We start from the raw sequence: 10,958 nt of genomic DNA on the forward strand, positions 1-10,958 counted from the left end.
AACAGAAGAATATTGTTGGAAAATCTTTTAAGTGGAGTGTAAATATTCGTAATTTAAATATGTATTGTATTGATTAAGGCTGGTTGAGTGGAAGAGAAGGCCTTATGGCCTTAACTCTGCCAGCGAAAATAAAGCATTCTATTCTATTATTCCGGGGGATATTCAATTGTTATTTACATAATTAAACCGGCCCTGAGAAAATATTCGAGCATAAACCAATTTTAGAGACATAAAGATCTATATACGAATTAGTATGACCATTCCACTAGTGTACCTCTTCACCAATGGGGTGAGAGAATCCGTTTAATTTTACCCAGTCAGGGGTATCTGTCACCCCTATATTGTCGTTTTAATTTATCGATTTTTTTTGTCGCTACTACTTCTCAATTGTTCCTTCCTAGGTAAACAATTTTAATTAAATTGTTCTGTTTGATTTTATCAACCATGTCCTTCAGTAATAATCGTGCTTTAATTTCACTGTGTTTATAATAAAAAGGTGTTACATATCGTTTCGGAATTGCATGTAGGTTGTGTGACCAACAAGAAATCTGTGACAAAAACCATTTGATACGCTGTCCTGTCTTATCAAAAAGCACTATAACTGTGAGATACTGGAAAGCCAGAAATAAAATGAATATATAAGCATTGTTATGTTCATACCGTTCGAATAAATAAACAATAAAAATGTCAATCACTAGAAACAAAAGTAATGGAAATGAGGGAAAATATGTGAGGAGCGCTAAAATAGTTATACACGGCCAAAATATAGAACAGGTACAAACTTTAAATACCTTGGGTGCAGTTTAACTAATTATAAATTGAACCTAGACTGGGAAGAAAATATACAGAAATACAGGATGTTTCCGAGGTGGTGTTACAAATTTTCAGGGTTGATGGCGAAGGGCACATGTATCAATTTGAGATAAGGAACCCTGGTCCGGAAATGACCGAGTCGAAAGTTACAAGCAAAAATAGTTCTGTGGAAATGAAATAATTTTATTCCTCTGTACACCTTATTTATGTGAATTTATGTGTAGCCTACATCTTACAAATACTGTATTCATCTGACATTGTTTACGTTGTCTACTTACAGTATTCCATTCAGTGCGCTGTCTAATGGATGGAGACAGAAAACTACACTAAAGCAATTCAGATAGCGTAATGTGTAACGGACATGATCGGTCCTGATATGCACGTCTGTAGACAGCAGTGTATGTATACAAGTTGCAGTGTCCAGTCGATCAGTACTTGTGAAATGGAGGAGTACACGAGAGCGGAATAAGCAGACCTGATTTTCGAATACGGATGAGCCAATGGGAACAGTAGACAAGCTCACAGATTGTATCGGGACAAGTACCCACGTAGGAGATATCCGGCCCATACCATCTTTCCTCGACTTTTCCAAAAGTTAAAGGAAGGAGGGCACGTGGTGCCAAATTACAATTCCATTTCCACACAACTATTTTTGCTTATAACTTTCGACTCGGTCATTTCCGGACCATGGTTCCTTATCTCAAATTCATACATGCCCTTCGCCATCATCCCTGAAAGTTTGTAACACCACCTCGGAACCACCCTGTACAACAGAGCAAATGGACTAATAAGGAAACTTTTTGGAAGACACATGTCCAAGGATGTTAAAATAAGATCTCACAATGTTTTGTGAAAATCCACGCTGCTATATGGTAGTGAGACGTGGACTTTCAGAGCGGATGATAAAAGGCGTTTATAAAGAACACAAATGAGGTTCCTCAGATCAGTTGTAAAAGTTACAGTCCTAGATAAAATTAAAAGCAAAGAGGTAAGGGATAACTTAAAAACAAAAAATGTTGTAGACGAAATTAATGATTATCAAGAAACATTGACTGCATCATGTAGATCGAATGCTCTTAGACAACCAAGGAAAGCATATAGCCTACTGTATTTATCATCCTGTGGGAAAGCTTGACCTGGTTAGTCTCGGAACGAGACAGCAATACCCAGCCTTGATAAGAAGAAGAAGAAGAAGAAGAAGAAGAAGAAGAAGAAGAAGAAGAAGAAGAAGAAGGAAAAAAGTCAATATTTGCATTGTTGATTCCTTGGTTCTGTCTGTATTTGGCTGTGGTATAGACACTAGATAGTTCCGTTTATATTTTTATATAAATACATAGTCTTACTCTGAAAATTGGCCTATTGTATTCCCTACCGATCAAATAAATATAGACTCTAACACGACGTTAGTAAAGTAAATATTCTATTTAGTAATACTATGCGTTCCTATTTTATTTTTATTCATAACATTCGTTTTTTTTTCTGAAAATATCCTAAATAAGTACTACTAGAACTTTCAGTTTTTCTAAATAATTATATTACCCCAGAAAAGTTGCTTTTGAACTTCTTGGTGATATGAAAATCTATGTAGTTGAAGATAAATCATAAATGGTAACGTAGTTCAAAACACAATAGAAACAGAATTGTTACGAAACGTATGTAACGTACGAGGAAGTGTGCCTTGCTTGTATTTACTGTAAATTCTAAAAATCGCGAAAGAATGAATTCAGACTTCATAATACAAATAGCAACAACTTTTTCCAAGAAGCCAATACATACCTATTTTTTATTCAGATATAAGGTCGGCATAACATTTTTTTCTCCCGCCTAATCGTTCCGACACCCTCTCAACACAGCAGGTAGAGAAGTTGCCGCATATTCAAGGCGTTCTGTAGAGAAATTCAGCAAGGCAGTGTTTCTTGTTGTTCGATAAATCGAGATGGACGGAGTGGCTGTAGAGTAGACCTAAATTCCCTAGAAACACATTATATTGTTTCTTTTTCTGGGGCTAATGACTATGCTCTGAAACAACTTCGGTTATATTCTGATGAAGGCCTTCTTTACTTCACAATTCAAAAAATAACTTTGCCGCATTTTTTCCAGGGGTATGAAATTAAACAAACACGGGTCTTATTATCTTGCGCCTTACATTGTGGCTTAGCAAGCCGTATCTCAGTCTTTCACAAATGGAGTTCGGGTTCGATAAAAGGGATCAAACAAGAAGAAACTATAAGATATTTGGGTGTATCATTCAATGAGGAAATAAAATTTGATCGAGAAGTCTGAAAAATGATTTGGAAAATTTAGTATCCACTTCCATGCTCCGCCCAGATCAAAAGCTCAACACTGTTAACCAGTATATATGGCCTCAATTGATCTACCCATTACAAATGGCTCATATCCATCAGTTACCAGGAACATTCTTAGAAGATATTGACAAGTTAATCCGTAGTTCTGTTAAACAAATGCTTATGTTGCCATCTGATAGACCTACTAGTATGTTATATGCAAGGAAAAAGTGCAGAGGTTTGGGACTAGTCAGAGCATCATGGGAAGCGTTCTTGCAACACTGCAACATCTGCATCAGTTTAATATTAAATGAAAATCCTTATGTAAATAGTATGCGACCTTTGATGTCTGAACTTAATTCTTCCTGTCAACATCTAAGTCTCCCTTGTCCAATTGAACTTCGTAAAACTGTGACTAGGTAGTTAAGAGAGGAATTAAGAAATATAGAATTCGAATCATGGAAAGTAATGCCTGGAAGAGGCAGAGGTGTAGAATTGTACAGTCAAGTACCTAAAGCCAATGCCTGGAGTTTTAATAAGTCTGGACTATCTACATCTGAATGAGTAACCTGCCTTAAAATGAACGCCAATTTAGCAGCAGTTAGAGAAGTAGCTGGTCGCTCTTTGGACGGATCCCGGTGCAGACATGGATGCCCGGAGACTGAAACCCTTGCCCACGTCCAAGGTCATTGTAACAGAGGTTTACTCCTCCGAAATGCCAGACACCATCATGTTCGAGCCTTATTGCAGCTGCTTTGAAAAAAAAGTCTTGGACAGTAGAAGAGGAAGTTTTTTGCCTTGCTACTAATGGCTCCTCTAGACGTATTGACATCATAGCGTATTCCCAGACTTCCAAGAAAGGTTATATAATTGATCCTACCATAAGGATTGAAACGGGGAGTAGCCAGCCGGAGGATGTCAATCAAGAAAAGATCAACATTTATCTGCCAACAGTTGATTAATTCAAAGCAAAATACCAGCTTGAAGACATTGAGGTGATTGGTCTTCTTATTGGAGCTCGTGGTGTGATTCCCAAGTTCTTTGAAAGCTTCAGGAAGACATTTGAACGACCACAGATACTTACTACTGACATCATAACTTCAGTTTTGAAACGCTCTTGCCGAATTCTGAGTCATCATATTCACTCTGTTTAATTTCTTTTTCTTCACTTTATAATTCATATATGTTTATTTTAATTTTATGTCAACAAATTTGTGTAAACATTTCTCTTTCTTCTCTTTCTCTTTCTTTCCCTTAGTTTATTCTCTCCCTTTTAGGTTCATTTACACGACCCATGCCACACGGGCCATGTAAACATTTAATATTGTAAAATTCATGTAGGAGAGTATACTGATGCCTTGTGTGCTACATCCAATGGGAGGCAGTTAACAATTTAATTTAATTTAATTTAATTTTTTGGTGTGTGATTTGTGTTTAATGTAAATTTGGTGCTGAGCAGGACTTCTCGGAGTATCTTCGTTTTCGAGTCATTGTCATATTTGCAGTACTTTTTACAGTCTTAACTATCTCTTGTGTGACGTGGCCTTGTGATTATTTTCGAGGTACTAGTCAAGGTTCGCCGATTAAGGTATACACCGAATCTAGTAATGTCAGATTTCTTCAAAATTTTGGCAAATAATGTTTTTGCCTCATCTGAAAGCTCATTTCCTTTAGTTAAAAAATATAACATGTACCCAGTTAATAATTATTTGGTCATTTATAATATAAACGCACCAGCACTTTAAATGTGGATCTAGAGAAGAATGAAGCGTCTGAAGTGGACAGACAGAATAAGAAATGAAGTTGTATTGGAAAGAGTGGGTGAAGAGAGAATGATGCTGAAACTAATCAGAAAGAGAAACAGGAATTGGTTGGGTGACTGGTTGAGAAGAAACTGCCTACTGAAGGTTGTACTGGAAGGGATGGTGAGCGGAAGATTAGTTCGGGGCAGAAGAAGATATCAGATGTTAGGCGACATTAAGATATGTGGATCATATGCGGAGACTAAGAGGAAGGCAGAAAATAAGAAAGATTGGAGAATGCTGGTTTTGCACTGAGAAACCTGTCTATGGGCAGAACACTTATATATGTATACTTTCTATACCTTACGACATCTTCAGTGTCTGTCATATAAACATTTGTCCTAATCTCAATATTTTCTGAATTACACTAATTTGAAGTTTTTGTAAAATACCATTATTATTTATTTATTTATTTATTTATTTATTTATTTATTTATTTATTTATTTATTTATTTATTTATTTATTTATTTAACCTGGAAGAGATAAGGCCACCAGGCTTTCTCTTCCCCTCTACCAGGGGATTAAAACTACAATATTAACAATACAATTACAATTATAATCACAATTGATATTAAATTTACAGATACAATAAAAATCAAAATATTAAAAGATTAACTGATTAATAAAAGCTAGACAGTTTATTGTAAAAGTTAAGAAGAGAGAAGCATTTCTTTTATTAATTAAGTACAAATTAAACCTACTCTACGCAGTAAGAAAATGCTTAATAAGTTTGCTTTTGAACGCTACTAATTCCGACAGTCTCTGATGTCACTGGGTAGGGTATTCCACAAGCGCGAGAGCGAGATTGTGTATGATGATGAATACGATGTCTTATGTGTTTGTATGGATAGTATGCGGCTATTTTGCGTGCGTGTGAAGAGATTATGATATAATGACAGGTAACTGAAAAGGGGGGCAAGGTAGGTAGGTGTAGAGGTGTGAAGGACTTAGAAAAGGACAACAAGAGAATGAACATTTCTATGTTCGTTCAGCCGTAACCAGTTTAGAGTTTGGAAAAATGGGGTAATGTGGTCAGCGCGACGGACATCGCAGACGAAGCGAACACAAGAATTATGAACACGTTGTAATTTTTGCGACTGGTTGACATTGCGGTCAGTTAGTAGAAAATCACAATAATCGAAGTGGGGCATTACTAGTTTTTCCACTAGTATTTTGTTGAGTGATAGCAGAAGGAATTTTCGAATGCTGTTTAAGGAATGTAGTATGGAAAGCACTTTTTTTGGTAATATGGGTTACTTGGTTATTCCAGTTTAAATACGTATCGAAGTAAACTCCAAGGTTTCTAACACAGGAAGCAAAAGGGATTATTGTGTCGTTTAACTTGACTGGAAGAGCAGGAGTAATATTGCATAATAGACGTTGATGTCCCAATGGATTGCTTGTGATTTTCTTGCATTAAGAGTCAAACCAAACTTTCTGGCCCATGCAGATATAGATTCAAGGTCCTCGTTAAGATTTTTTATTGCGTCATTGAGTGAGTCAGGAGTTGTATGGATATAGATTTGTAAATCGTCTGCGTAGAGGTGATGCTTACAGTGCTGTAGAGTCGAAGGGATGTCATTTACGTAAGTATTATTGAATGTTAAGAGTAAAAGAATGTTAGAGATAAAGAATGAACTATTCAGGAGTATCATTTCTTTAATTATCTAGTATTCTGAAGCTAAATATTTGTTGTGAATTCCATAGTTGATTCGTACAGATTTTTTTAAACTTAAAAATTACATTTTCTTACGCATTTATCACAACAATTGTTACAAATCCTGTAAATTCTTCAAGACTATACATTAGGATGCATAATGAAACCGTAAAGAATCAAGTTCCTAAAATCGTATGATTTGTAACAATTTTTGTGATAAATTCGTGAGAATAATGTCATTTTTAGTTAAAAATTGAAAAATAAAATCTGTGCAAAACAATTAACAACAGATTGTTAGCTTCAGAACACAAGCCAATTAAATAAATGACACTTCTGAATAGTTCATTCTGTATTTGTAATATTTTTTTACCCTTAAACTAAAGAAAAAGATATTTTACTATAAACTTCAAATTAATGTAACTTTGAAAATATTGAGATTAGAACTTTTTTGCTCAGAATGTCTTCGGAAATAAGCTCCGTAAGGGACGGAAAATCCTCGTGAATCACCCTGTATTCCTCGCTGTAGTGATTTACGGGCCTAACTCCTAGCGCCGAAATGTCAAGTCTGAGAGGTATTTGTTACATAAAAAGATGTTTATTTTTACGTCTTCTATCATCCCTGAGATGTTGTAAACGAACTTTTTTTACCACCATGTACTTATTGCACACTACGTCGTTATTAAACATTCAAAGGAAAATTTTCCGTTAAGTCTGTTCTTTTATTCTATTTTATTCCCTAATCGTTGTATAGTCCCTGTACGTTGGTTTTCATTAAATAGCATTCATGATGTCATCAATACAAAAGAAAGGTTTCCTTCACATTTTTTCCACCCTTCATCTATCGTGTTATGTTGTCTGAATATTCCATGCTTGCCAGTCCACCAGAAGTTTGAGCCACCACAAATTTTCCAAAAACAAATAATGCATTGTTTGCGAGTAATACTGTAGATAACAGTTGGTTAGGTAACAATTTAAAACACTTCTATACTTCCCGAACACAATATCCGATGCAGTATGCTGCCGGCTTATCGCCATATCGTTGTCCCATAGATTCTCAAATGAACTTTTCTGTATATGAATTTATTTAATTAATTATTACATTTCGGAAATAATTGTATTTCCTATTTGTTTAACAGGTACACTAATGCAATGCTTGAGTAATAGCAGAACTCTGAAGACACAGCTTTACAAAGGAACAAAGAGATGTCTCGTGTGCTTCCCTCGTGAGGTGTCAACAGGGTCAGGCAAAGACGACATTTGACGATCGATTCATATCGGGAATGAAACAATTCCTGTCAAAATACTTCATCACAAACCCTGTTCGCACTGTTTGTCTTTCGTTTCTTGTCCTTTCCTGCATCTATTCAACAAAGTTAATTGACGTTATTTTCCTCTCCACTCGCAGTTTCCCAATCCTCTTTCTTCTTCCCTCTCTTCTTCATTCTCCTCTTTCTTGTTCCCTCTCCTCTCTCCTCTTCATTCTGTTCTTCCTTCTTTCCTCTCCTCTATCTTCATTTCCTCTTCTTCCCTCTCTTCTTCATTCTCCTTTTTCTTTCCTCTTCTTTCCTAAATTTTCCTCTTTTCCCTCTCTTTTTTCTTCTTTATTTTCCTCCTCTTCATTCTCCTCTTTCTTCTTCATTCTCTTTTTTCTTCTTCATGCTCCTCTTTCTTCTTCATTCTCTTCTTTCTTCTTCATGCTCCTCTTACTTGTTCCCTCTCCTGTCTCTTCTCCATTCTGTTATTCCTTCTTACCTTCATTTCCTCTTCTATCTCTTCATCATTCTCCTTTTTCTTTCCTCTCCTTTCCTACACTTTCCTCTTTTCCCTCTCTTCTCTCTTCTTTATTTTCCTCTTCTTCATTCTCCTCTTTCATCTTCATTCTCCTCTTTCTTGTTCCCTCTCCTCTTTCTTGTTCCCTCTCCTCTCTGTTCTTCATTCTGTTATTCCTTCTTATCTTCATTTCTTCTTCTTCCCTCTCTTCTTCATTCTCCTTTTTCTTTCCTCTCCTCTCCTACATTTTCCTCTTTTCCCTCTCTTCTTTCTTCTTTATTTTCCTTTTCTTCATTCTCCTCTTTCTTCTTCATTCTCCTCTTGTTCCCTCTCCTGTCTCTTCTCCATTCTGTTATTCCTTCTCATCTTCATTTCCTCTTCTTCGCTCTCTTCTTCATTCTCCTTTTTTTCTTTCCTCTCCTCTTCTACATTTCCTCTTTTCCCTTTCTTCTCTCTTCTTTATTTTCCTCTTCTTCATTCTCCTCTTTCTTCTTCATTCTCTTCTTCCTTCATTCCTCTCACCTTCATTTTCCTCTTTTTCCCTCCCTTCTCTCTTCTTTATTTTTCTTTTCTTCATTCTTCTCTTTCTTCTTCATTCTCTTCCTGCTTTCCTCTCCTCTTAATTTTCCTCTTTTTCTCTTCTTTATTTTCCTCTTCTTCATTCTCTTTCTTCAGTCTTCTCTCTTCTACATTCTCCTCTTCCTTCTTCCTTCTACTCTTTCTTCTTCCCTCTCCTCTTTCTTCTTCCCTCTTTTTCTTCTTCCCTCCTCTCTCTTCTCCATTCTCCTCTTCTTTCCTCTCCTCTTTCTTCCCTCTCTTTATTCTTCATTCTCCTCTTTCGTCTTCATTCTCCTCTTTCTTTTTCATTCTCCTCTTTCTTCTTCTTTCTACTCTTTCTTCTTCCCTCTACTCTCTCTTCTCCATTCTCCTTTTCTTTCTTCTCCTTTTTCTTCCCTCTCTTTATTCTTCATTCTCCTCTTTCGTCTTCATGCTCCTCTTTCTTCTTCCGTCTCCTCTTTCTTCTTCATTCTCTTTCGTCTTTTTTCTCCTTTTTGCCTCTCCTTCATTCTTCTCTTTCTACTTCCTTCCTATATTTATTCTTCTTCTCTCCTACATTTTTTCTTTCTTCCTCTCTATCTTCTTTCTCCCTTATTCTTATCTCACCTTTACCTCTTTCTTCTCCCCTGTTCTCTTCCCTCTTACCTCTCTTCTTACCTTCCCCTTTCCCTCTTTCCTCTTCTCTTTATTTTTTCCATTCATATTTGTTTTTTCACTTCTTTCCCTTTCTCCCTCTACTTTTCTTTTCCCTCTCCATTCTTCTCGACCCTCTTACTTCTTACCTTTCCTATTACCTCTTCCCTTTCCTCTTCCATTTACTCTTTTCTCTTCCCTTTCTACTTTCCTTTTCCCTTTCCTCTTCTATTTTCTTTTCCCTGTCCTCTTTCCTCTCCTGTTTTCTCTTTCCCCTCCTCTTTCATCTTCAATATCCTCTTTCATCTTCTCTGCCTTCTTTTCTCTTCCTACTCTTTCCTATTACGTCTGGCCTTTCCTTTTGCATCTCTTCTTTTCTATTTCTTCTCCTCTTTCCTATTCTATTTATTCCTTCTTCCCTCTCCCCTCTAATCTTTCGTCTTTCATCACTCTCCTCTCACGTCTTTCCTCTAATTTTATATATTCCCTCTCCTCTTACTTATTCCCTCTTCCTTCTTCACTCTCTTGTCTTATCTCTTGGTTTTCTCTCTCTTTTATCATTCCTCTCCTCTTACCTCTCCTGCTTCCTCTTCTCTTATTTTTCCCTCTTTCCTCTTCTCTCGCCTCTCATATTCCGTCCTTCCCTCTCTCTTTCTTCATTCCTCTTCTCTTTCCTCGTCCCTTGCCTCTTATCCCTTTCCTTCCTCTTTTTTGTTTCGTATCCTTCCTCTGGCTTCTTTCCTACCTTTACCTTTTTTCTCTTCCTGTCATCTTTTATCTGAGCTATTTTCCCTTGATCTTCCCTTTCTTTTTCTCTGTATTCTTGTTCCACGTTGTTTTTCCTGTCACATGTTTAGTAAGAACTTATCTTCGTTTTGTCAAGTTTATTTATATACCCTTGACAACTGTGGTCATATCGCATCTTTAGAATCTGTACGTATACCAGTAGGCCGTTTTTTTACTATTCTTCAGTTTATTTTCTATTGTGTATTGTAGATGGCTTTGTGTTCATGTGGCTGATTATAGATTTTGATTAATTTTTATAATATGGGCGATTGAGGCGGTGTAAATATCCAATCCGGCATTTGCCTTCGTGACTGAGATAAACTACGAAAAACCTGTCAGATTGTTCGGCCACGATTTGAATCCGGGACCTCCCGAATACGAGTCTCAAACGCTACCATCTCATCTAACTTGCTCACTAAGAACTTATTGTATCCTTTCGTTCCGCAATCTTGGTTTTCTTAGCTTTTTGTTAAGTGTTTTTTACACTTTCTTTCTTTTGCTTTTCTTTTACATCTTTTTTTTTATTTAGATTCCTTTTACTTTTTTTCATTTCTTCACTTTCCGTCTATCGTTTTTCTTTGCCCTGCTTCTTTTTCTCTTTAGGTTTCTTTCCAGACAGGAAGTATTAATCTCATAGGCCTAATCATTAGTCA

Source organism: Periplaneta americana, chromosome 3, assembly GCF_040183065.1.
Source record: "Periplaneta americana isolate PAMFEO1 chromosome 3, P.americana_PAMFEO1_priV1, whole genome shotgun sequence".
In the NCBI taxonomy this organism is placed as follows: domain Eukaryota; kingdom Metazoa; phylum Arthropoda; class Insecta; order Blattodea; family Blattidae; genus Periplaneta; species Periplaneta americana.